The sequence below is a fragment of the Hyperolius riggenbachi genome, chromosome 2, assembly GCF_040937935.1.
Source record: "Hyperolius riggenbachi isolate aHypRig1 chromosome 2, aHypRig1.pri, whole genome shotgun sequence".
Taxonomy (NCBI): domain Eukaryota; kingdom Metazoa; phylum Chordata; class Amphibia; order Anura; family Hyperoliidae; genus Hyperolius; species Hyperolius riggenbachi.
The window spans coordinates 395,625,359-395,650,808 of NC_090647.1; the positions used below are offsets into that span (position 1 = coordinate 395,625,359).

General features: G+C 46.6%; 1 protein-coding gene across 14 annotated transcripts in view; it reads right to left on the reverse strand.

Moving 5' to 3' along the window:
* Nucleotides 1–25,450, reverse strand: part of PLXNA2 (plexin A2) — a 3,799,727-nt gene that overhangs the window by 3,388,349 nt on the left and 385,928 nt on the right. The gene's annotated exons all lie outside the window — the stretch shown is intronic.

Below are 25,450 nucleotides of genomic sequence, written 5' to 3' on the forward strand. Positions count from 1 at the left end.
TAATTAATATCATATAGCTTTTAAATAGCTAAAAATTAACTCCTTAATCCTATGCATTTATTAGCATCAAACTATAAAGCAAAGAATTATGCTTTTTTGCATTAAAGCAACAATCAACCTGGAATTCATGGCGTAATATTAAAGACTCCCTCTTTCCACATAACATATCCTTTTTTTATTTCTTTGTATTCTTCTTTTATTCAACAACTATATATGATAACTTCATAATTAAAGTTTGAATATCATAAATCATCATGAAATAGGAATCTCTCAAATCTGGAAGTGGTTAATCATGTTGCAGTTAATTTGGGTTTAACCTATCATTAATATAACCAAGTGATTGGCTGTGCAGCTATGGAAGACTATGACTATGGCAGAGCAGATTAGACCATACAGGGCTCCTTTCTGTATAGTCTAGAGGCATCCAGATCCTCCTTCAGCCCACCCTTCTAGTGCAGGGTGCCGCTAAACGAATTTAGGGCTCTTTTCCGCTATGAAACACGATGGAGATCACAATTGCGTTTCAATCCAATATCTACTAATGCAATTGTAATTGCGATTGAGCTACTATACTCAGTATGGCAGGATGAGGATTGCTCTAGGGCCAAAATTGCAGCGCAATAGGATCATACTAATGGAAATGGCCGCTGCCGTTTCCATTAGTTTTACCTAACCCTGCGTCTTGCGATCCGTTAGCAATCAAAATTCGATCACAAAACGCAGGGTAGTGGAAAAGAGCCTTTAATTGGTAGTTGATAATCTGGCTGTGGCTGGATAGTGTAATGGTTAAGGGCTCTGCCCCTGACACAGGAGACCAGGGTTCGAATCTTGGCTCTGCCTGTTCAGTAAGCCAGCACCTATTCAGCAGGAGACCTCAGGTAAGTCTCCCTAACACTGCTACTGCCTATAGAGCGCGTCCTAGTGGCTGCAGCTCTGGCGCTTTGAGTCTGCCAGGAGAAAAGCGCGATATAAGTGTTTGTTGTTGTTGATAAGTGTTTTTTGGCCCCAAAACAGGTCATTTGGGCACCATGCGGGACTGTAATTTGGGCGCCGCCATAGGCCATAATGTGAATTATGGCTATAGAAGCACTCACTGTGTAATTTGGGCTATGGCAATAACCAGAGCCCCAATTATGATAACAGCGGTGTAATTCGTGCGCCGCCAATTTCCGGAGCCCAAATTATGGCAAGAAAGATGGCAGAGTAAATTAGGAATAGGGCTATAGGAGGGAAATATATTTAAATTTAGGCAGGCGAACAATTCTTAGTGTTAAAACTTCATTAAGTTTCTTTGTCTCTCCTTCCTTTTCTAATTCCCTTCTTCCTTCTCCTATTCTTATGTTCACCTTTAGCTCTTAAATTGGTTGACTAAAGCTCTCTGACCAAAGTACTAGTGTGTTACAGTGGTGCTCGGATAGCCCCCAATCACGGATTCGACTATTCGTCCATGATTGAAAAAAAATCCGGAAACGGCGTGATGGATTTCCAGATTTGAGCCGGACTCGAGCTATTATTAAAGCCCCCATACAAGCTACAATCCCCCAAATTGCATGGAGTATAAAGGTGATAAGAGGCTACAACTTAAACAAAAAAGAACCAAAAAACTTTTAGTTTTTGAAAAAATGGATTTTAAAGTTAAATTAACACTTTAAATATGGCTATTAATTGGCAATAATTGGTTTTAAACAGGGAAATACACTTTAAGCAATCGCAGAGGTGATGGCGAGTCCCAATAGCACCTGGCGGTGGTGGTACCACTGGAGGAGGATGAGTGAGCGACGCCAAATATGACATGAGAGGCGGCAGCAGGAGGACTAAGCAGTAATTGGTAGCACCACAGCACGTGAATTGTGCCTAAAATTGTAAGTATCCATGGACCTTGGCAGTGGGAACACAGACTTCTGAAGTTAAATTCCAACATCAGCAGCAGGAGGAGGAGGAGCAGCAGCACAGAAAGGCATGGCCCTTCATTGGTGGCACAACAGCATGAGAATTGTGCCCAAAAATTGTAAGTATCCGTGGACCCTGGTAATAAGGGCTCTGACTTTAGTTCCTAAACACAACATACAACATGTTTTTCGGGGCCTGAGGCACATACAGACGCCGGTCCCGATCATCATCATCATCACCTTCATCATAATAGAACTCTTCTCCAGACCCCCCCCCCCCCCACCACCTCTGCCACCCCAACATCCCCAGACACAGACCCCTCATCGTCCTCAAAATAAACTTGGGATGCTGGCCCGAGCCCAACCTCCTCCTCCACATCAGGCCCCATCATCTCCTCAACGGCAGCCATCAATACTCACCCAGAAGCTGGACTGAGGGACACAACGCTCTCGTCCGGGGAGGGCTGCTGACCACTGGCTGCTGGGGGGGATGTCACAACTTGCGTGGGGTGTTGGCTGCTACTGCTGCTGGGAGTGCTGCTCACAGCGGAGGTCTGTGAGAAACTCATGATGGGCTGCTCCTCTGTCATCATGACCATCAAAGTGAGTCAAGCTCCTGAACGACCACACAGCGTCAAGCCAAGGTGCTGAAAATGGGTGACATCGGTGTTGGCTGACTCGGCCAGGCTGTGCTGTGGATAGATGCCTCTCTGCTGCACCCATTACAGCTGAGTGCCCTCTCCCTGGCCGTGGACCAGTCCCAGAACTAGCGGAGGCAATGGCACTCCCTCTCCTGCCACACCCACGACCCCTGCCAGACATGTTGTATTCTATGCACAAGATTTCAAGCTGGAGAAAGTGTGCTGCTTTTTACAGTCAATACGTGTGTAGACCTGGGGACAGATGGAATATAACGCGGCTTTTATCGATTTTTTAGAAAAGAACAACAACAAAAAAAACAACAAAAAAAACAAATGCGCAGACGACGCAAATCCCAAATACAGTAATAAAACACAAAAATCACTGCACAGCGCCACAGTCTGACTGCACTATGCGCACATCAAAGTAACTGGCTGCATGCTACTAGCACAGTACAATGTCACTGACTAAACTTAGTGAATGACCAGTGGCAGTGACTGCAACTAACTGAAGTTGATCACTGGCTAATGAGCTGAATACAAGTAATATACAGTAAAATAATAAAGAGCACAAAAATTAGTGGACAGCGATCTGCCTGCCAGGGCTGAGCTCTCGGATTCCGAATTTCGAGTTTGCCATCTGAATTTGGCAGTTCCGAGTAACCACTCGAAAATTCGGCAATTCCGAGTACCGTATTCGCTTTTACACTGAACAGTGCTAAATTCCGTGGTTAATTGTGAAGCCGCTGTACGTGCTATCAACACCAAATTTGGCATGTATGTTAAGCAAATGAGTAGGAACATGGTAAAAAAAAATTGTAGAAAGACCTTATAGTTTTTGAAAAAATCGATTTTAAAGTTTAATAGGAAAAATGGTTTTTAAACTGTGTAAAATGACACTTGCTGCCGAACAGGGCACTGCATTCCGAGTTCTGTATACATAATGTATACATTTCATGAAAACAGCATGGGGTCCCCCCTCTTGAGCCTCCTTAACCCCTTGTCCCCCATGCAGGCTGAGATAGCCAGAATGCGAAGTCCCGGCCACGTGGGGGCTTCGCACCCTGAGCTATACCAGCCCGCATGGTCCATGGTATGGACAAGGGGCTCTTCCCCACCTCCGGTGCCCCAGGAGGAGGTGGGGGCCGCTAACGTCCTGGGGGGGTTCATGGTGCCATCCAGGGGTCCCCTTTAACAAGCAGATCCCTGGAGGCCTGCCCCCTCCCCAGGAAAAATGAGTATAGGAGTACACAGTACCCCTTACCCATTTCCACAAAGAGTTGAAAAAAGAAATAAAAACACGACAACGAAAAAAGTCCTTTATTGTTCTAGATTACTTGTGATAATCCCACGCCAATATCCTCAGGAGTGGTCCCACGCCAGTATCCTCCACATACCACCACCCTCCCACACCGACGAACTCCCGCCACTGAATGGTCACAGTCGGCCTCTGCATCTGTACAGCAGAGGCTGGGAACACGAAAATGTTGCCTTAGAAACAAGAAATTTCGTCAAACAGTGATGCAAACAAAATGGCCACTGGGAAATCCTCAATTGCTGGAGACCACACTAGAGTGGTGAAACAAGCCATTTTTCTCATTTATGTGAAATAACGCTCATTCTAGCACTCTGAGGTGGCCTCTGGGGAACGGGGAATCCCCAGAAACCATTTTGTTTGTGGCACTGTTTGGCGAAAATTTTTCAGAAGACAATTTTCGTGTATCTAGCTTATGTAATACAGATGCAGAGGCTGTCTACAGCCATTCAGTCTCGGGAGTGCGGCAGGATCGGTGGGTGTGCGGGACCTCCAAAGAGGATACTGGCATGGGACCACTCCTGAGGATACTGGCGTGGGATTATCGCAAGGTAAGTATCCCTGGTTAATTTAGAACAATAAAGGACTTTTTTCGTTGTCGTGTTTTTATTTCTTTTTTTAACTCTTTGCAGAAATGGGTAAGGGGTACTTTAGTACCCCTATACCCATTTCAACTGGGGAGGGGGCGGGCCTCCAGGGATCCGCTTGTTAAAGGGGACCCCCGGATGGCACCATGAACCCCCCCCCCCAGGACGTTGATGGCCCCCACCTCCTCCTGGGGCACCGGAGGTGGGGAAGAGCCCCTTGTCCATGGATTGGACAAGGGCTCCGGGGAAAGGGGAAGGCTTGGTCGCCCCCCGATACCATGGACCCCAGAGCCCCCCGATACCATGGACCATGCGGACTGGTATAGCTCAGGTCCGGGCTCCGCATTCTGGCTATCCCAGCCTGCATGGGGGACAAGGGGTTAAGGAGGCTCAAGAGGTGGGACCCCACGCTGTCTGTTTTCATGAAATGTATACAATGTGTATACAGAACTTGGAATGCAGTGCCCTGTTCTGCAGCAAGTGTCATTTTACACAGTTTAAAAAACATTTTTTCTATGAAACTTTAAAATTGATTTTTTTCAAAAACTATAAGATCTTTTCACAATTTTTTTTACCATGTTCCTACTCATCTGCTTAACATACATGCCAAATTTGGTGATGATAGCATGTAAGGGGGCTTCACAATTGACAGCGGAAGTTGGCCCCATTCAATTCAATAGAAATGCATTCGGAACACGAAAATTCGGAGTACGAAATTCGGTTTCGCCTACGGTATACCAAATTTCGGAAAAATCGGAATTCAGCTGTTCCGATCAGCCCTACTGCCTGCACTAACAGTACAGTGCAATGTCACTAACTAAACTAAGTGACTGAACAATGGCAGTGAATGCAACTAACTGAAGTTGATCACTGGCTATGAGCTAAATACAAGTGTCAGATACAGTAAAATAATAAAGACCACAAAAATTAGTGGACAGCAGTCTGCCTGCACTAACAGTATAGTACAATGTCACTGACTCAACTTAGTGACTGAACAGTGGCAGTGACTGCAACTAACTGAAGTTGATCACTAGCTAATGAGCTGAATAGAAATGTCAGATACAGTAAAATAATAAAGAACACAAAAATTAGTGGACAGTAGGGTGCAGGGAGTGGCTGGCTCGCTTGAGAGATGTCCGCTTTCTAGCCGCGCTCTGCACAGCCGACTGCATTTACTAAGTATTTCAGCAGCTGCGGGTGTGGAGGGCAACTCAGAACTACTGAGCCTGCGCAGTACAGCCCGGAGGACGTCCGATGACGTCAGCGCGCCGGCGTGGAACGCACCATGGAGCGCAGAAGAGGCCCGACCTGGCCAGGTCGGGTCGGCCACCGGAGACCACCGGGAGCCTGCGGAGCGGCGCCGAGGGCACCTCCTGCCTGCCACGGGCTGGAGGAAGCCCCAGGTAAGTGGAAATGGATTTTTATTTTTTTTAGCTAGTCCCTGAACCTTCCCTTTAAAACCAAAACAACTTTTACATTTCAGCGCTCCTCCCATTCATTCACTGATAACTTTATTGCTACTCATCACATGTGAATGACCTATAGCTTGTTTTTTTCGCCACAAATTAGGCTTTTCAAGGGTGATATTTTATTTTAGTAATAATGTTATTCTCTATGCATTTTAAAGAGAAAAAAGAGAAAAAAATGAAAAAATACACTATTTCTATACAGTATTTCCAACCACTGTAGTCCCGGTTATCACAACATTTAAATAATGTTCCTAGTACAATGTAAGGCGACAATATATTATTTGGAAATAAAGGTACATTTTTTCAGTTTTCTGTTTTCTGTTTTTTCATTGTACTCTATCAGTAATTAAAAGCCCTTATCTGTAAAAGTAATAGTAATATACCATCATGACATACATATTTAAAAAGCTGAGTGACTAAGATAGCTATTTACGTATTGTATTTTCAATTATGTCACTTGTGGGTTTTTTTTACAAGTGTTTTATTTTGGTGACGAGTATATGAAAATAACAATTTTATTGCTTTTCATTTAGTTTCTTGCTAAAGAAAATTCACATGACATAGGTTTCAGTTGTCAAATATCCCAAATTATATTCTCTCGCTTGTCACGGTTAAAATGATACCCTATATACATCATCAGATAGCTTCTTGGGCACACCGCACACTGATAACCACAAGTAGCACCATTGGATTTTTTCAAGGCCATTTTTTGCAACAAAAGTAATACAGTCATCCTTTCTTGGCAAAGCCCCTGGTGTCTCAGAACATTCAGTACAGGTCATAAACCAAACCATTCTGAAAACTAGAGACCTAGGCCTACTCAGATAAACATATTTTGTAACATTTGGATTCATGCCTTTTTGCTGAAATTGTACCAGAAGTTTGAAAATAGCATTTTTTTACAGTTTTCTTTAGTTTGGCGAGAAAAAAAAATCACATGACATAGACTTCAACAATACTACAACCCAAATTATATTCTCTCGCTTGTCACGGTTAAAATGATTCCCTACATACATCATCAGATAGCTTCTTGGGCATACCGCACACTGATAACCACAAGTAGCACCAACAGCTTTTTCAAGGCCAATTTTCTCCCCAAAGTGTCATTCTTTTTTTAAGTCCAGTACACACTTTCAATTAAGATTGGCCAATCACTGACCAATTGTATCACCTTACCATGTAGTATGAGAGTCAACAAATATTGAATAGTATGAGCAGATTGTGTAGGTAAACGCTCATACTGTAGTATGAGGGTTTACCTACACAATCTGCTCATATTATTCAAGATTCAATAGTAAAATTGATCAGTGATTGGCCAATCATACTTAAAAGTGTGCACAAGGCTTTAGCAAAGTATACTGAGGGCTTCACAATGTCTCTAAACATACACAAATTGGTACTCACCATTGTAGAAGCTGTAGAAAGGTGGAAGTCAGAAGGTCCGAAGGTGTTCGGCAGCCATGCCAAGGGTCAGAGTTTGGTAGATCAGCCATGCCAGAGGTCAGAGGGTAATTCGGCAGCCATGCCAGAGTTCAGAGGGTGGTCGTTAGTTATGCCAAGGGTCAAATTCCATAGAGTGGTTGTCAGCCATGCCAGAGGTCAGATCCGGAGAGTCAAATACAGTTCATTGATACCATAAAAAAAGGGCAGTGAAAGGGTAAAAAAAAAAAACTAATAATGAAGGACTGTATGATAGGTCTCAAAGCAGGGATTAAGGCATAGTGCTGCAATAATACCGTGTGTCCCTTCGAATGTGATTTTCCCTGCAAACTCTGCACCTTTTTTGGGGGTATGGTTTTGATGCAGTTGGGGGTAGTGAGGCAGGAAAATGATTTCCCTCAAATCTGGCAACATTTTCTGCACGAAGTTGGTCTGGGTTTGGGGCAGGTTGTCCAGATTCAAAAAGGAGACATGTAATTATTGCCTGCTGGAACTGTAAAAAAGAGTCCTTGTTACCTGATTTTTTGTACAGGACAAAGGAGTTTTGGAGGCACACCTGGAAAAAATATAGAGCCACTTTTTTGTACCAGATCTTCCTCTTCCTGTTGAGCCTGTATGGTGCCAAAACCTGGTCTGACAAGTCCACTGCCCCCATGAACTTGGTGTACTCAGCGATGGCCAGTGGTTTTACTACTTCCCGACTACGAGTCCTCACGTTGTTGTTGCCTCGGAGTGGATGGTGGTGAGGGCTAAGACATCGCGCTTATCTCTATATTTTAAAGCGAGCAGCTCGTTGCTCCGTTGGCTGCAGGTCTCCCCCCTCTTCAGTTTTTTATGAACGACCTCTGATGGCAGGCCTTTGCGATTTGCCCTGACAGTTCCGCAGGCTGGAGTCTGGACTGAAAATAAATGTTTGAATAGTGGGACACTCGTATAAAAATTGTCTACGTAAAGGTGGTAACCCTGGTGGAGTAGAGGGTTGAGGAGGTCCAGTACTATCCTCTCTGTTGTACCCATGTAGGGAGGGCATCCAGGAGGCTGTATTAAGCTGTCCTTCCCTTCATACATTTTTAGTGAATAGATATAGCCACTCCCACTTTCGCACAACTTGTACAGTTTTATCCCGTACCGTGACCTTTTGCTGGGTATATATTGTTTGATTGCCAGCCTCCCGTGGAAAGGGATTAAGGACTCATCGATGGCTATTCTTTGCTCTGGCATGTATTTTTCTGCAAAAGTTCTATTTAAATGGTCGATGAAGGGCCTTAATTTAAATAGTCGGTCATGGGCTGGGTTGTCAGGTGGGAGGTGGTCTGCATTATTGCTAAAATGCAAGCAGGTTAGCAGCATTTGGTAGCGGCGTCTGGACATTCTGGACGAATAAATTGGGATGCAGAGGATTGAATGTTTTGTCCAGTACAGTTGCTGTTCAGGTAATGGACAAAGGGCCATATCGAAAGTCAATCCCAAAAAAACTCTCAAATCGCGGGTAGTTGCAGGGGTCCAGTGGGAAGCTAACACACAGGTGGGATGGTCTGCTATGCGTTGCTGGGCATAGATATTGCTCTGATCACAGACATCCTGCAGGAAGCTCTCTGGCAAAAAAAAGTTTTAAAAAGTCAATAGGCTGCATGTTGCTGGTGTCCACTAATAGGCCACTCCTGGCTGTGAAGGGAGGGAGGTTAGGGGTCTCCATATTAGATGCCGACCATTGTGGGTGGCTTAGATCATAGGGTAGCGGTTCTCTCTGTGGTACCCTTGCTGGCATGCTCTGCCTTGGCCTGGCAGCCCTCTGAGTCTGACCTCTTGGGATGGCATTGCTGCAGGTAGCTATAGGTGACCCTCTTTCAGAAGCAGTGTCAGTGTCACTAATGCCCCCTGCCTGCCCCTCGCTCCTAGATGGCTGAGCTGTGGATGGCCCAGAAGACTCAGAATCGCTGTCCGTTGAGTCGCTTTCTGACTCGGACGGCAGCCAATCAATATCTGTGGACTCCAAATCATCCTCAAATTCGCTGCTGCTGTCACTGTCACTGTCACGCTCCAGAATGGCGAACGCCTCTTGCAAAGAATACATTCTCTTTGCCATCTTTATAGAAAATGTATATAGGCTATACACTATAATTGTATAGAGGCAAATTGTAAAAAAAAAAAAAAAAAAAAGAGTCCACAAAAATACAGCAGAAATAAGTATGTTGTATAAAAAAAAAAAAGCAAGGGAGGCTAGGATTAGATCAGGGTTGATCAGGGTTGATCAGGGGTATATAGTCCTGGTATATTTATTTATAAGTCCTGGTATATTTATAAAATCCACTAGGTGGCAGTCAGAATATAAGTAAAGAAGATCCAGTTACCTTGTAATCCTCTCAGGAGTGATTACAAGGTAACTGTATCTTCTCAAGTGCTGGCAACATTGTTTGTAAACCTCACAAATGAATGAGCACTGCTATTGGCTTATAGCAGTGCTCATTCATGGTTACAGGCATCTGATTGGTGATGGGAGTAATTACTCCCATTCATCAATCCCTCCCAGAGATAAGAGAAGCTGGTGCCCGCAAAGCACAATAGCGGCAAGGGCGTGTATCTACGCCCCTGATCCGCTCATTAAGTTAATAGGGGCGTAGTTATGCGTCTGTGAAATCCTAAAGTGGTTAAGGACCAGGCACTTTTTTTCCATTCAGACCACTGCAGCTTTCAAGGTTTATTGCCCGCTCATACAACCTACCACCTAAATGAATTTTGGCTTCTTTTCTTGTCACTAATAAAGCTTTCTTTTGGTGCTATTTGATTGCTGCTGCGATTTTTACTTTTTATTATATTCATCAAAAAAGACATGAATTTTGTCAAAAAAATGATTTTTTTTTTAACTTTCCTTTACCTTTAGGATTTCACAGGTCATTTTGCGACATTTGATTTCAAGACTACTCCTCACGGTTTAGGGCCCCTAAAATGCCAGGGCAGTATAGGAACCCCACTAATGACCCCATTTTAGAAAGAAGACACCCCAAGGCATTCCGTTAGGAGTATGGTGAATTAATAGAAGTTTTTATTTTTTTGTCACAAGTTAGCGGAAATTGATTTTAATTGTTTTTTTTCACAAAGTGTCATTTTCCGCTAACTTGTGACAAAAAATAAAATCTTCTATGAACTCACCATACTCCTAACGGAATACCTTTGGGTGTCTTCTTTCTATAATAGGGTCATTTGTGGGGTTCCTATACTGCCCTGGCATTTTAGGGGCCATAACCGTGAGGAGTAGTCTTGAAATCAAATGTCGCAAAATGACCTGTGAAATCCTAAAGGTACTCATTGGACTTTGGGCCCCTTAGCGTACTTAGGGTGTAAAAAAGTGCCACACATGTGGTTTTGCCGTACTCAGGAGAAGTAGTATAATGTGTTTTGGGGTGATTTTTTTTACACACAATTGTCCATTTACAGAGAGATTTCTCCCACCCAGCATGGGTATGTGTAAAAATACACCCCAAAACACATTATACTACTTTTCCTGAGTACGGCGGTACCACATGTGTGACACTTTTTTGCAGCCTAGGTGCACTAAGGGGCCCAACGTCCTATTCACAGGTCATTTTGAGGCATTTGTTTTCTAGACTACTCCTCACGGTTTAGGGCCCCTAAAATGCCAGAGCAGTATAGGAACCCCACAAGTGACCCCATTTTAGAAAGAAGACACCCCAAGGTATTCTGTTAGGTGTATGGCGAGTTCATAGAAGATTTTATTTTTTGTCACAAGTTAGTGAAAAATGACACTTTGTGAAAAAAAAAAAAAAATCAATTTCCGCTAACTTTTGACAAAAAATAAAATCTTCTATGAACTCGTCATACACCTAACAGAATACCTTGGGGTGTCTTTTTTCTAAAATGGGGTCACTTGTGGGGTTCCTATACCGCCCTGGCATTTTACGGGCCCAAAACCGTGAGTAGTCTGGAACCAAATGTCTCAAAATGACTGTTCAGGGGTATAAGCATCTGCAAATTTTGATGGTCTGATGGATAGGAGTGCTAGGGGGGTGACAGGAGGTGATTGATGGGTGTCTCAGGGGGTGGTTAGAGGGGAAAATAGATGCAATCAATGCACTGGGGAGGTGATCGGAAGGGGATCTGAGGGGGATCTAAGGGTTTGGCCGAGTGATCAGGAGCCCACACGGGGCAAATTAGGGCCTGATCTGATGGGTAGGTGTGCTAGGGGGTGACAGGAGGTGATTGATGGGTGTCTCATGGTGTGATTAGAGAGGGGAATAGATGCAAGCAATGCACTGGCGAGGTGATCAGGGCTGGGGTCTGAGGGCGTTCTGAGGGTGTGGGCGGGTGATTGAGTGCCCTAGGGGCAGATAGGGGTCTAATCTGATGGGTAGCAGTGACAGGGGGTGATTGATGGGTAATTAGTGGGTATTTAGGGTAGAGAACAGATGTAAACAATGCACTTGGGAGGTGATTGGACGTCGGATCTGCGGGCGATCTATTGGTGTGGGTGGGTGATCAGATTGCCCGCAAGGGGCAGGTTAGGGGCTGATTGATGGGTGGCAGTGACAGGGGGTGATTGATGGGTGGCAGTGACAGGGGGTGATTGATGGTGATTGACAGGTGATTGACAGGTGATCAGTGGGTTATTACAGGGAAGAACAGATGTAAATATTGCACTGGTGAATTGATAAGGGGGGGTCTGAGGGCAATCTGAGCGTGTAGGCGGGTGATTGGGTGCCCGCAAGGGGCATATTAGGGTCTGATCTGATGGGTAACAGTGACAGGTGGTGATAGGGGGTGATTGATGGGTAATTAGTGGGTGTTTAGGGTAGAGAACAGATGTAAACACTGCACTTGGGAGGTGATCTGACGTCGGATCTGCGGGCAATCTATTGGTGTGGGTGGGTGATCAGATTGCCCGCAAGGGGCAGGTTAGGGGTTGATTGATGGGTGGCAGTGAAGGGGGGTGATTGATGGGTGGCAGTGATAGGGGGTGATTGATGGGCGATTGACAGGTGATCAGTGGGTTATTACAGGGAAGAACAGATGTAAATATTGCACTGGTGAATTGATAAGGGGGGGTCTGAGGGCAATCTGAGCGTGTAGGCGGGTGATTGGGTGCCCGCAAGGGGCAGATTAGGGTCTGATCTGATGGGTAACAGTGACAGGTGGTGATAGGGGGTGATTGATGGGTAATTAGTGGGTGTTTAGGGTAGAGAACAGGTGTACACTGCACTTGGGAGGTGATCTGACATCGGATCTGCGGGCGATCTATTGGTGTGGGTGGGTGATCAGATTGCCCGCAAGGGGCAGGTTAGGGGCTGATTGATGGGTGACAGTGACAGGGGGTGATTGATGGGTGATTGACAGGTGATCAGGGGGATAGATGCATACAGTACACAGGGGTGGGGGGTGTCTGGGGAGAATCTGAGGGGTGGGGGGGTGATCAGGAGGGAGCAGGGGGCAGTTTAGGGCATAAAAAAATAGCGTTGACAGATAGTGACAGGGAGTGATTGATGGTGATTAGGGGGGTGATTGGGTGCAAACAGGGGTCTGGGGGGTGGGCAGGGGGGGGTCTCAGGGGTGCTGTGGGCGATCAGGGGGCAGGGGGGGGGGAAAGCAGTGTGCTTGGGTGCAGACTAGGGTGGCTGCAGCCTGCCCTGGTGGTCCCTCGGACACTGGGACCATCAGGGCAGGAGGCAGCCTGTATAATACACTTTGTATACATTACAAAGGCCGATCGCGTCACGAATCCGCCCATGCCTGTACAAGGACCGCCGCCATTTGTACATGCGGCAGTCCTTGCGGGGTCCACTTCCCGGCCGCCAATTGTACATACGGCGGTCGGGAAGTGGTTAAGATGGGCGATTCTTACCATCATGTGGTCTTGAAATTCTCCTAAATGTAGACACTCAATTACACTATATCCTCAACAAACAGGCTCTTACATAACCGAAACCACTGTGGCTGACCAACGCATTAAGACAACAATTGTTCCCATTACACCCCTCTTTAGTGTTGCCTAGACCTGGCGCTCAACCCTGTTCCCTTTTTGCCCTGTTCCCTAGTCTAAATCACTTTATTTGCTGATACACTAACAGCGGTAATCCTGATCTTATCTACAAGGGTCCCTGGCAATTCTCTGGGCTTTTCCTGACCCCGGTCCTTACTTCCACCCTAACCAATCCTGCCCACCTGATTAGATTACCCTAGGGTGACCATATTTTGATTTCCAAAAAAGAGGACGATCACAACAGCATGTGGGCGTGGTCATGGGTGGGGCCAAATATACAAGACCTTAGCAGTATGCTGTCCAACTTCGCGGGCTGTTTTTTTTTTTTCCAGACCACAAAATGCAATCAGACAACAATGACTGTCAAAATGATAAATGCAGCAACCGTTAACTCTGAGGAATGAAATGCAACAACAGTTTTCTCCGACACATAACTGCACGAACCGTTAACTCTGGCAGAGGTATCTTTTAGAGCAGAAAGCATGTTCTGAGTTCAGGTCCACTTTAATAAAGGGCATTATGCTGTTGTGTAGTTGTGGATCTTTTAGAGCAGAAAGAATGTTCTGAGTTCAGGTCCACTTTAATAAAGGGCATTATGCTGTTGTGTAGTTGTGGATCTTTTAGAGCAGAAAGCATGTTCTGAGTTCAGGTCCACTTTAATTAATAACAGTTAGCATGCTGTTGTCTATCTTTTAGGGCAGAGAGGATGTTCTGAGCTCATCTAGCACTCACCCCTCCATAGACAACCTTTCTCCTGCTCTGCTCCTCCGAGTATTCCCAGTCCCACCTCCTGTCTCCCTCCACGCTGATTTTCTCTACCTCCGCCTCTCTCTGGTTCCACGTGCTGCAGAGAGTCTCTGGCAGGCTGCTCCTCTGGCTGCTCCCATGAGTCGACTCATGAGTCAAAGATTGTAGGCCAGCAATCTTTGACTCATGAGTCGACTCATGACTCACAGAAGCAGCCAGAGGAGCAGCCTTCCAGAGACTCTCTGGCAGAGACTCGTCTCTAGCCCAGAATAGTGGTTAGCTTAGTGATGGGAAGTCCGGCTCACTAAAGAGCCGCAATGAAGTGGCTAATTGCTCGGCTCGCTAGTGTTCGGCTCTCTTCACCCGGACATTTCAAAAATCCGGGAGGACAGCCCGGACAGGTCAGAAAAAGTGGACCTGTCCGGGCAAAAGAAGACGCCTGGTCAACCTAGATTACCCTCTAACTTTAAGCCTGCACTATCTAAGTATCATTGGCAGGTGGGGCAGTCGGCTGACACATGCCCTTCCTTGAATCTAATGGAGCCCCTTCAACAAGTGGTCTCCCTTTTTATCAGGCTTATCCTGATACTGACCTTCACTTGGTCAACCTGCATGATCACTTTGGTCGCAAGAACTTCCATAGACTCTCTATGCGCCCATACTTCTGGTGCCCCCCCTTTTGGGAGCAACTACCGGTTTTGCTCCTGTTTCTGCTATCCTTTCTTTACCTTCCCCCCCCCCCCCCCCTACTTCTTCCTGGGTCCTCCACCTCACAGTCTGCACAGTTTCAGCTTTTACTCTCTTTAACCCTCAATGATGAACACACCCAAGATTTTCTCACACAACGTCCTGGGCTTTGGTTCCCCACATAAAAGATCTAAGGCTTTTAATTATTATAATGCCTGCTCTCTGCTAGAAACCAGACAAGCCAAATCCTCCTGCCCAAAATATTTGAGCCGTTACTTCCCAGATGCTTATTTTGCATGTGCACGAACTAAAGTTAGAGGGGTCATAATAGTTTTTCGAAAACATACGCCTTTTATTTGTAATAAACAAATCACAGATCCTACTGGCAGATACCTCATTCTTATAGGGTCCCTCTACGACCGAGACATTACGATAGCTACCTACTACACCCCTAATGCTCACCAATCCAACTTCTATTCACATCTTTTGCAAGTCCTTACACAACATGGGGTAGGCCAACTAATTGTTACGGGGGACACTAATACAACACTTAATCCGAAACTAGACAGACAAAGCAACGCGAGCTCCACTTCATCTGTCAAAGCCTCTGATCTTCAGGGTGCTAAAATCAAACAACTCCTTGACAAGTATGGCCTCATTGATGTATGGAGGGAACTCCATCCTATATCTAAAGATTTTACCTTTTATTCACACGCCCACAATAGCTTCAGTCGCATTGATCACATTATTGTCCAACAACACTGTCTGCACCTGGTTCCCGCAGCTCAAATACACAGCACCTCTTGGTCTGACCATTCCCTTATTTCTATCTGCTGCTCAATTTATCTTCCTCTTCGTAGAGAACTCCTTTAAAGAAGAACTCCTACATTGCCTCAGAGACAGACTCAAAGAATATTTTGATGATGACACAGGTTCTGTGTCCTCCTTCCTTACTTACTTTATGGGAAGCACACAAGGCGACCTTAAGAGCATGGCGAGTGAACTTAAACAACAAAGGAACCGTAAGATAGAGGATCTATCTGCTAGATTAGACAAAGCAGAACAAGAATGGATGTAGACCCCTACTCGCATTAATAGACTGATCAAAGAACGGGCCCGAACTGAACTTGACCTCCTCCTCACTGACAAGGTAGAGCGACAGATGCGTTGGCGGAGACAGATGTTTTACTGCAACGTTAATAAGCCCCTAGCCCTACTGGCGCGGAGCCTTACAAACTGCCCCTATACTCCAAAATCCTTAAAGTCCGTGATCCCTTGGGTCAAGTCGCAGCTAACCCCCGCAAGATAGTAGACATCTTTGCTAAATTTCTTTCTAATTTATACACCAACGCATGTGACGCTACAGACGAAGACATCAACTCTTTCCTAGATCAAGTCTCCCTCCCTAGACTTACTCCAGACACTGCAACTCTTCTAAGTGCTCCCATCACTGCCCTCGAGGTCAAAATGGCTATAAAAACTCTCAAACTTAATAAGACCCCTGGCCCAGACGGCTTCTCAGCTCAATACTATAAAAAGACAGCAGACTTAATTGCTCCAACCTTAACCACTTCCCGACCGCCGCATGTACAAATGGCGGCCGGGAAGTGGATCCCGCAAGGACCGCCGCATGTACAATTGGCGGCGGTCCTTGTACGGGCATAGGCGGAGCGATCGCGTCATTCGTGACGCGATCCTCCGCCGGGGACTGGCTCCGCCCCCCTCGTGCTGTAACCCGCCGGCCGTTCGGAAGCGCCGGCGAGTTACTAGCACCCGGATCGCCGCATACAAAGTGTATAATACACTTTGTAATGTATACAAAGTGTATTATACAGGCTGCCTCCTGCCCTGGTGGTCCCAGTGTCCGAGGGACCACCAGGGCAGGCTGCAGCAACCCTAGTCTGCACCCAAGCACACTGCTTTCCCCCCCCTGCCCCCTGATCGCCCACAGCACCCCTCAGACCCCCCCCCCGCCCACCCCCAGACCCCTGTTTGCACCCAATCACCCCCCTAATCACCCATCAATCACTTCCTGTCACTATCAAATTATTTTCATGCCCTAAACTGCCCCCTGCTCCCTCCTGATCACCCCCCCACCCCTCAGATTCTCCCCAGACCCCCCCCCCCCTCTGTACTGTATGCATCTATCCCCCCTGATCACCTGTCAATCACCTGTCAATCACCCACCAATCACCCCCTGTCACTGCCACCCATCAATCAGCCCCTAACCTGCCCCTTGCGGGCAATCTGATCACCCACCCACACCAATAGATCGCCCGCAGATCCGACGTCAGATCACCTCCCAAGTGCAGTGTTTGCAGTGCCAGATTTGTCAGGTTCACTTGGTTGATGCACACATGCTTTTTCTCTGATTATAGTTAGCATTGCATTTCTTTCTTCTGAGGGCAGGTAGTGAGTGGCTTGTTTTAGGAGGTGAGAGCCCTGGAGCAGGCTATTTGCGCCTGTCCGCCCCTTATGTGTCGCGTCCAGGTTATGCGCATATAGCAGAACGCAATGGACGTTGAGGTAAGTGCCTGTTTTTAATCCTGGGAGGTGTGTGCGGGCGGCTCTTCCCGGCGCTGGCCACGCTGGGGAGATCGCCTGCACCCCCTGGCCTCCACCTCCGGGGTGCCGCTGTGTGGGTTCCAGGCGGTGAGAGTGCCTGGGACCCCCGCGGCCCCCCGGTTGTATGGGGGCAATGGGAAGCCTCCTCGTGGCGCCCCTGGATAGTGCTGTATAGCATGAACTAATTCCCGCAGGGCGATTGTTTTGCGGTTTTTGATTTTGACCCTGCATATTTAGGCATGCGAAAGCAAATGCTTATTTGCATGAGCAATGTCTCGTGATTAGCCAATAGGCCAAATTTGCAAAGCCAGATTTGTCAGGTTCACTTGGTTGATGCACACATGCTTTTTCTCTGATTATAGTTAGCATTGCATTTCTTTCTTCTGAGGGCAGGTAGCGAGTGGCTTGTTTTAGGAGGTGAGAGCCCTGGAGCAGGCTATTTGCGCCTGTCCGCCCCTTATGTGTCGCGCCCAGGTTATGCGCATATAGCAGAACGCAATGGACGTTGAGGTAAGTGCCTGTTTTTAATCCTGGGAGGTGTGTGCGGGCGGCTCTTCCCGGCGCTGGCCACGCTGGGGAGATCGCCTGCACCCCCTGGCCTCCACCTCCGGGGTGCCGCTGTGTGGGTTCCAGGCGGTGAGAGTGCCTGGGACCCCCGCGGCCCCCCGGTTGTATGGGGGCAATGGGAAGCCTCCTCGTGGCGCCCCTGGATAGTGCTGTATAGCATGAACTAATTCCCGCAGGGCGATTGTTTTGCGGTTTTTGATTTTGACCCTGCATATTTAGGCATGCGAAAGCAAATGCTTATTTGCATGAGCAATGTCTCGTGATTAGCCAATAGGCCAAATTTGCAAAGCCAGATTTGTCAGGTTCACTTGGTTGATGCACACATGCTTTTTCTCTGATTATAGTTAGCATTGCATTTCTTTCTTCTGAGGGCAGGTAGCGAGTGGCTTGTTTTAGGAGGTGAGAGCCCTGGAGCAGGCTATTTGCGCCTGTCCGCCCCTTATGTGTCGCGCCCAGGTTATGCGCATATAGCAGAACGCAATGGACGTTGAGGTAAGTGCCTGTTTTTAATCCTGGGAGGTGTGTGCGGGCGGCTCTTCCCGGCGCTGGCCACGCTGGGGAGATCGCCTGCACCCCCTGGCCTCCACCTCCGGGGTGCCGCTGTGTGGGTTCCAGGCGGTGAGAGTGCCTGGGACCCCCGCGGCCCCCCGGTTGTATGGCGGCAATGGGAAGCCTCCTCGTGGCGCCCCTGGATAGTGCTGTATAGCATGAACTAATTCCCGCAGGGCGATTGTTTTGCGTTTTTTGGTTTTGACCCTGCATATTTAGGCATGCGAAAGCAAATGCTTATTTGCATGAGCAATGTCTCGTGATTAGCCAATAGGCCAAATTTGCAAAGCCAGATTTGTCAGGTTCACTTGGTTGATGCACACATGCTTTTTCTCTGATTATAGTTAGCATTGCATTTCTTTCTTCTGAGGGCAGGTAGCGAGTGGCTTGTTTTAGGAGGTGAGAGCCCTGGAGCAGGCTATTTGCGCCTGTCCGCCCCTTATGTGTCGCGCCCAGGTTATGCGCATATAGCAGAACGCAATGGACGTTGAGGTAAGTGCCTGTTTTTAATCCTGGGAGGTGTGTGCGGGCGGCTCTTCCCGGCGCTGGCCACGCTGGGGAGATCGCCTGCACCCCCTGGCCTCCACCTCCGGGGTGCCGCTGTGTGGGTTCCAGGCGGTGAGAGTGCCTGGGACCCCCGCGGCCCCCCGGTTGTATGGGGGCAATGGGAAGCCTCCTCGTGGCGCCCCTGGATAGTGCTGTATAGCATGAACTAATTCCCGCAGGGCGATTGTTTTGCGGTTTTTGGTTTTGACCCTGCATATTTAGGCATGCGAAAGCAAATGCTTATTTGCATGAGCAATGTCTCGTGATTAGCCAATAGGCCAAATTTGCAAAGCCAGATTTGTCAGCTTCACTTGGTTGATGCACACATGCTTTTTCTCTGATTATAGTTTTCCTTTAAAGAAGAACTCCTACATTGCCTCAGAGACAGACTCAAAGAATATTTTGATGATGACACAGGTTCTGTGTCCTCCTTCCTTACTTACTTTATGGGAAGCACACAAGGCGACCTTAAGAGCATGGCGAGTGAACTTAAACAACAAAGGAACCGTAAGATAGAGGATCTATCTGCTAGATTAGACAAAGCAGAACAAGAATGGATGTAGACCCCTACTCGCATTAATAGACTGATCAAAGAACGGGCCCGAACTGAACTTGACCTCCTCCTCACTGACAAGGTAGAGCGACAGATGCGTTGGCGGAGACAGATGTTTTACTGCAACGTTAATAAGCCCCTAGCCCTACTGGCGCGGAGCCTTACAAACTGCCCCTATACTCCAAAATCCTTAAAGTCCGTGATCCCTTGGGTCAAGTCGCAGCTAACCCCCGCAAGATAGTAGACATCTTTGCTAAATTTCTTTCTAATTTATACACCAACGCATGTGACGCTACAGACGAAGACATCAACTCTTTCCTAGATCAAGTCTCCCTCCCTAGACTTACTCCAGACACTGCAACTCTTCTAAGTGCTCCCATCACTGCCCTCGAGGTCAAAATGGCTATAAAAACTCTCAAACTTAATAAGACCCCTGGCCCAGACGGCTTCTCAGCTCAATACTATAAAAAGACAGCAGACTTAATTGCTCCAACCTTAAAGGGAACCAGAGATGAACGTTTCACACAAAATAAACATATCAGTTGATAGCTTGTAAAGAATAAATGCTCTACCTGATAATTTTGCCGCTCTGGTGTGCCTTTTTTAGTGTTTTTTATCCATTATTGCTCCAGGAAAAATCAAATATGGCCGCCGGCTCATATCACTTCTGCTTCCAGGTTATGAGGTGTTCTGGATGTGCTGTCTAGGCTATATGAGACTAGGCTGCTATCTAGGCTAAATGCAGCCTTTCATCTATGTGCTTTCATATTGGTATGATCTGCCTGTAGGAAGTGTCACTGATAATAACTGCATTTTCATTCCTATGAGAATCTAGTGCACACAGAGCACACAGGGATCATATTACAGCCACAGAGCTTCTCTCTCAGGAGCAGCCCCCTCCCATGTCATCACAGCTCTCAGTATGCAAAGCAGAAGATCTAAGCCAGGAGGGGGAAGGCTTGGGCTTGAAAGGACTTCAAAGAAGAGTGACTCAGCTATAATGATTCCAGGTCAAACCTCGACTGAATTGTCGGTGGATTCTTATCACAGTTGCTAATAGACTAATTAAGCAGATAACAATGAAACTAAAAGCAGGGTAGGTGTTTACTGTCATGTTCCCACTGATACATGTAATAAAATACATGAGGGTGCTTCATCTCTGGTTCTCTTTAACCACTTCCCGACCGCCGCATGTACAAATGGCGGCCGGGAAGTGGATCCCGCAAGGACCGCCGCATGTACAATTGGCGGCGGTCCTTGTACGGGCATAGGCGGAGCGATCGCGTCATTCGTGACGCGATCCTCCGCCGGGGACTGGCTCCGCCCCCCTCGTGCTGTAACCCGCCGGCCGTTCGGAAGCGCCGGCGAGTTACTAGCACCCGGATCGCCGCATACAAAGTGTATAATACACTTTGTAATGTATACAAAGTGTATTATACAGGCTGCCTCCTGCCCTGGTGGTCCCAGTGTCCGAGGGACCACCAGGGCAGGCTGCAGCCACCCTAGTCTGCACCCAAGCACACTGCTTTCCCCCCCCTGCCCCCTGATCGCCCACAGCACCCCTCAGACCCCCCCCCCCCCCCCGCCCACCCCCAGACCCCTGTTTGCACCCAATCACCCCCCTAATCACCCATCAATCACTTCCTGTCACTATCAAATTTTTTTCATGCCCTAAACTGCCCCCTGCTCCCTCCTGATCACCCCCCCACCCCTCAGATTCTCCCCAGACCCCCCCCCCCTATGTACTGTATGCATCTATCCCCCCTGATCACCTGTCAATCACCTGTCAATCACCCACCAATCACTCCCTGTCACTGCCACCCATCAATCAGCCCCTAACCTGCCCCTTGCGGGCAATCTGATCACCCACCCACACCAATAGATCGCCCGCAGATCCGACGTCAGATCACCTCCCAAGTGCAGTGTTTACATCTGTTCTCTACCCTAAACACCCACTAATTACCCATCAATCACCCCCTATCACCACCTGTCACTGTTACCCATCAGATCAGACCCTAATATGCCCCTTGCGGGCACCCAATCACCCGCCTACACGCTCAGATTGCCCTCAGACCCCCCTTATCAATTCGCCAGTGCATTATTTACATCTGTTCATCCCTGTAATAACCCACTGATCACCTGTCAATCACCCATCAATCACCCCCTGTCATTGCCACCCATCAATCACCCCCTGTCACTGCCACCCATCAATCAGCCCCTAACCTGCCCCTTGCGGGCAATCTGATCACCCACCCACACCAATAGATCGCCCGCAGATCCGACGTCAGATCACCTCCCAAGTGCAGTGTTTACATCTGTTCTCTACCCTAAACACTCACTTATTACCCATCAATCACCCATCAATCACCCCCTATCACCACCTGTCACTGTTACCCATCAGATCAGACCCTAATCTGCCCCTTGCGAACACCCAATCACCCGCCTACACGCTCAGATTGCCCTCAGACCCCCCCTTATCAATTCGCCAGTGCATTATTTACATCTGTTCATCCCTGTAACAACCCACTGATCACCTGTCAATCACCTGTCAATCACCCATCAATTACCCCCTGTCACTGCCACCCATCAATCACCCCTGTCACTGCCACCCATCAATCAGCGCCTAACCTGCCCCTTGCGGGCAATCTGATCACCCACCCACACCAATAGATCGCCCGCAGATCCGACGTCAGATCACCTCCCAAGTGCAGTGTTTACATCTGTTCTCTACCCTAAACACCCACTAATTACCCATCAATCACCCCCTGTCACTGCTACCCATCAGATTAGACCCCTATTTGCCCCTAGGGCACTCAATCACCCACCCACACCCTCAAAACGCACTCAGACCCCAGCCCTGATCATTGCCAGTGCATTGCTTGCATCTATTCCCCCCTCTAATCACACCTTGAGACACCCATCAATCACCTCCTGTCACCCCCTAGCACACCTACCCATCAGATCAGGCCCTAATTTGCCCCGTGTGGGCTCCTGATCACTCGGCCAAACCCTCAGATCCCCCTCAGACCCCCTTCCGATCACCTCCCCAGTGCATTGATTGCATCTATTTTCCCCTCTAACCACCCCCTGAGACACCCATCAATCACCTCCTGTCACCCCCCTAGCACTCCTTTCCATCAGACCAGGCCCAATACAACCTGTCATCTAAAAGGCCACCCTGCTTATGACCGGTTCCACAAAATTCGCCCCCTCATAGACCACCTGTCATCAAAATTTGCAGATGCTTATACCCCTAAACAGTCATTTTGAGACATTTGGTTTCCAGACTACTCACGGTTTTGGGCCCGTAAAATGCCAGGGCGGTATAGGAACCCCATAAGTGACCCCATTTTAGAAAAAAGACACCCCAAGGTATTCTGTTAGGTGTATGACGAGTTCATAGAAGATTTTATTTTTTGTCAAAAGTTAGCGTAAATTGATTTTTATTGTTTTTTTTTCACAAAGTGTCATTTTTCACTAACTTGTGACAAAAAATAAAATCTTCTATGAACTCGCCATACACCTAACGGAATACCTTGGGGTGTCTTCTTTCTAAAATGGGGTCACTTGTGGGGTTCCTATACAGCCCTGGCATTTTAGGGGCCCTAAACCATGAGGAGTAGTCTAGAAAACAAATGCCTCAAAATGACCTGTGAATAGGACGTTGGGCCCCTTAGCGCACCTAGGCTGCAAAAAAGTGTCACACATGTGGTATCGCCGTACTCAGGAGAAGTAGTATAATGTGTTTTGGGGTGTATTTTTACACATACCCATGCTGGGTGGGAGAAATCTCTCTGTAAAAAGACAATTGTGTGTAAAAAAAATCAAACAATTGTCATTTACAGAGATATTTCTCCCACCCAGCATGGGTATGTGTAAAAAATACACCCCAAAACACATTATACTACTTCTCCTGAGTACGGCAATACCACATGTGTGGCACTTTTTTGCAGCCTAACTGCGCTAAAGGGCCCAAAGTCCAATGAGCACCTTTAGGCTTTACAGGGGTGCTTACAATTAGGCACCCCCCAAAATGCAAGGACAGTAAACACACCCCACAAATTACCCCATTTTGGAAAGAAGACACTTCAAGGTATTCAGAGAGGAGCATAGTGAGTCCGTGGCAGATTTTATTTTTTTTTTTTGTCGCAAGTTAGCAGAAATGGAAGTTGTTTTTTTTTTCTTTTTTGTCACAAAGTGTCATTTTCCACTAACTTGTGACAAAAAATAAAATCTTCTATGAACTCACCATGCCTCTCAGTGAATACTTTGTGATGTCTTCTTTCCAAAATGGGGTCATTTGGGGGGTATTTATACTATCCTGGAATTCTAGCCCCTCATGAAACATGACAGGTGGTCAGAAAAGTCATAGATGCTTCAAAATGGGAAAATTCACTTTTTGCACCATAGTTTGTAAACGCTATAACTTTTACCCAAACCAATCAATATAGGCTGAATGGGTTTTTTTTTTTATTAAAAACATGTTTGTCCACATTTTTCGTGCTGCATATATACAGAAATTTTACTTTATTTGAAAAATGTCAGCACAGAAAGTTAAAAAAATCATTTTTTTGACAAAATTCATGTCTTTTTTGATGAATATAATAAAAAGTAAAAATCGCAGCAGCAATCAAATAGCACCAAAAGAAAGCTTTATTAGTGACAAGAAAAGGAGGTAAAATTCATTTAGGTGGTAGGTTGTATGAGCGAGCAATAAACCGTGAAAGCTGCAGTGGTCTGAATGTAAAAAAAGGGTCTGGTCCTTAAAGAGTAACTGTCAGGCTGCAGAAGCTAATTTAAACCTCTATTCTCCTGTGTTAAACAGTTTAGAAGGAAGCCAGAAAGCCATTAGTGAAGATAAAAATCTCTCTTACCTTTGATGTGTGCTTATCAGAAAAGCTAATTAGACCCAAGAGGACGCAAGCCGCATACTATACTGCAAAGCATTCTGGGGCCCTCCCCTCGGCTGCTAATGAGACGTTACAGCAGCTTGTAATCAGTCCAGCGAGTAGCACTGATAAATCTCCGGGCAGAGTACACTGCAGGAGTCAGCTATTGTTCCTAGCCACATGGCTCATTAATATTCACTGCACACTGTGTTATTCAGTACCAGCTTTTCTGTGATCAGGAAGCAGGCAGGACATGACGACACATTTGACAGAAAAACATGGAGCCTGCCATGAGTTGTCAGGAGCATCTATCTCTGCATATACTATATACAAATTCTGTGAAACCCAAACGTGGACAGTGAAATGCATATGTAATGTAAGTACAGCCAATATTTAGCTACTGATATATGTGTTTATTTTCTCTGAGACCTTATACCTAACAGCTCCTCTTTAACCACTTGAGGACCTAGGGCTTTCTACCCCTTAAGGACCGGCCACTTTTTTTCCATTCAGACCACTGCAGCTTTCACGGTTTATTGCTCGCTCATACAACCTACCACCTAAATGAATTTTGGCTCCTTTTCTTGTCACTAATAAAGCTTTCTTTTGGTGCTATTTGATTGCTCCTGCGATTTTTACTTTTTATTATATTCATCAAAAAAGACATGAATTTTGGCAAAAAAATGATTTTTTTAACTTTCTGTGCTGACAGTTTTCAAATAAAGTAAAATTTCTGTATACATGCAGCGCAAAAAATGTGGACAAACATGTTTTTGATTGAAAAAAAACCCATTCAGTGTATATTTATTGGTTTGGGTAAAAGTTATAGCGATTACAAACTATGGTGCAAAAAGTGAATTTTTCCATTTTCAAGCATCTATGACTTTTCTGACCCCCTGTCATGTTTCATGAGGGGCTAGAATTCCAGGATAGTATAAATACCCCCCAAATGACCCCATTTTGGAAAGAAGACATCCCAAAGTATTCACTGAGAGGCATAGTGAGTTCATAGAAGAT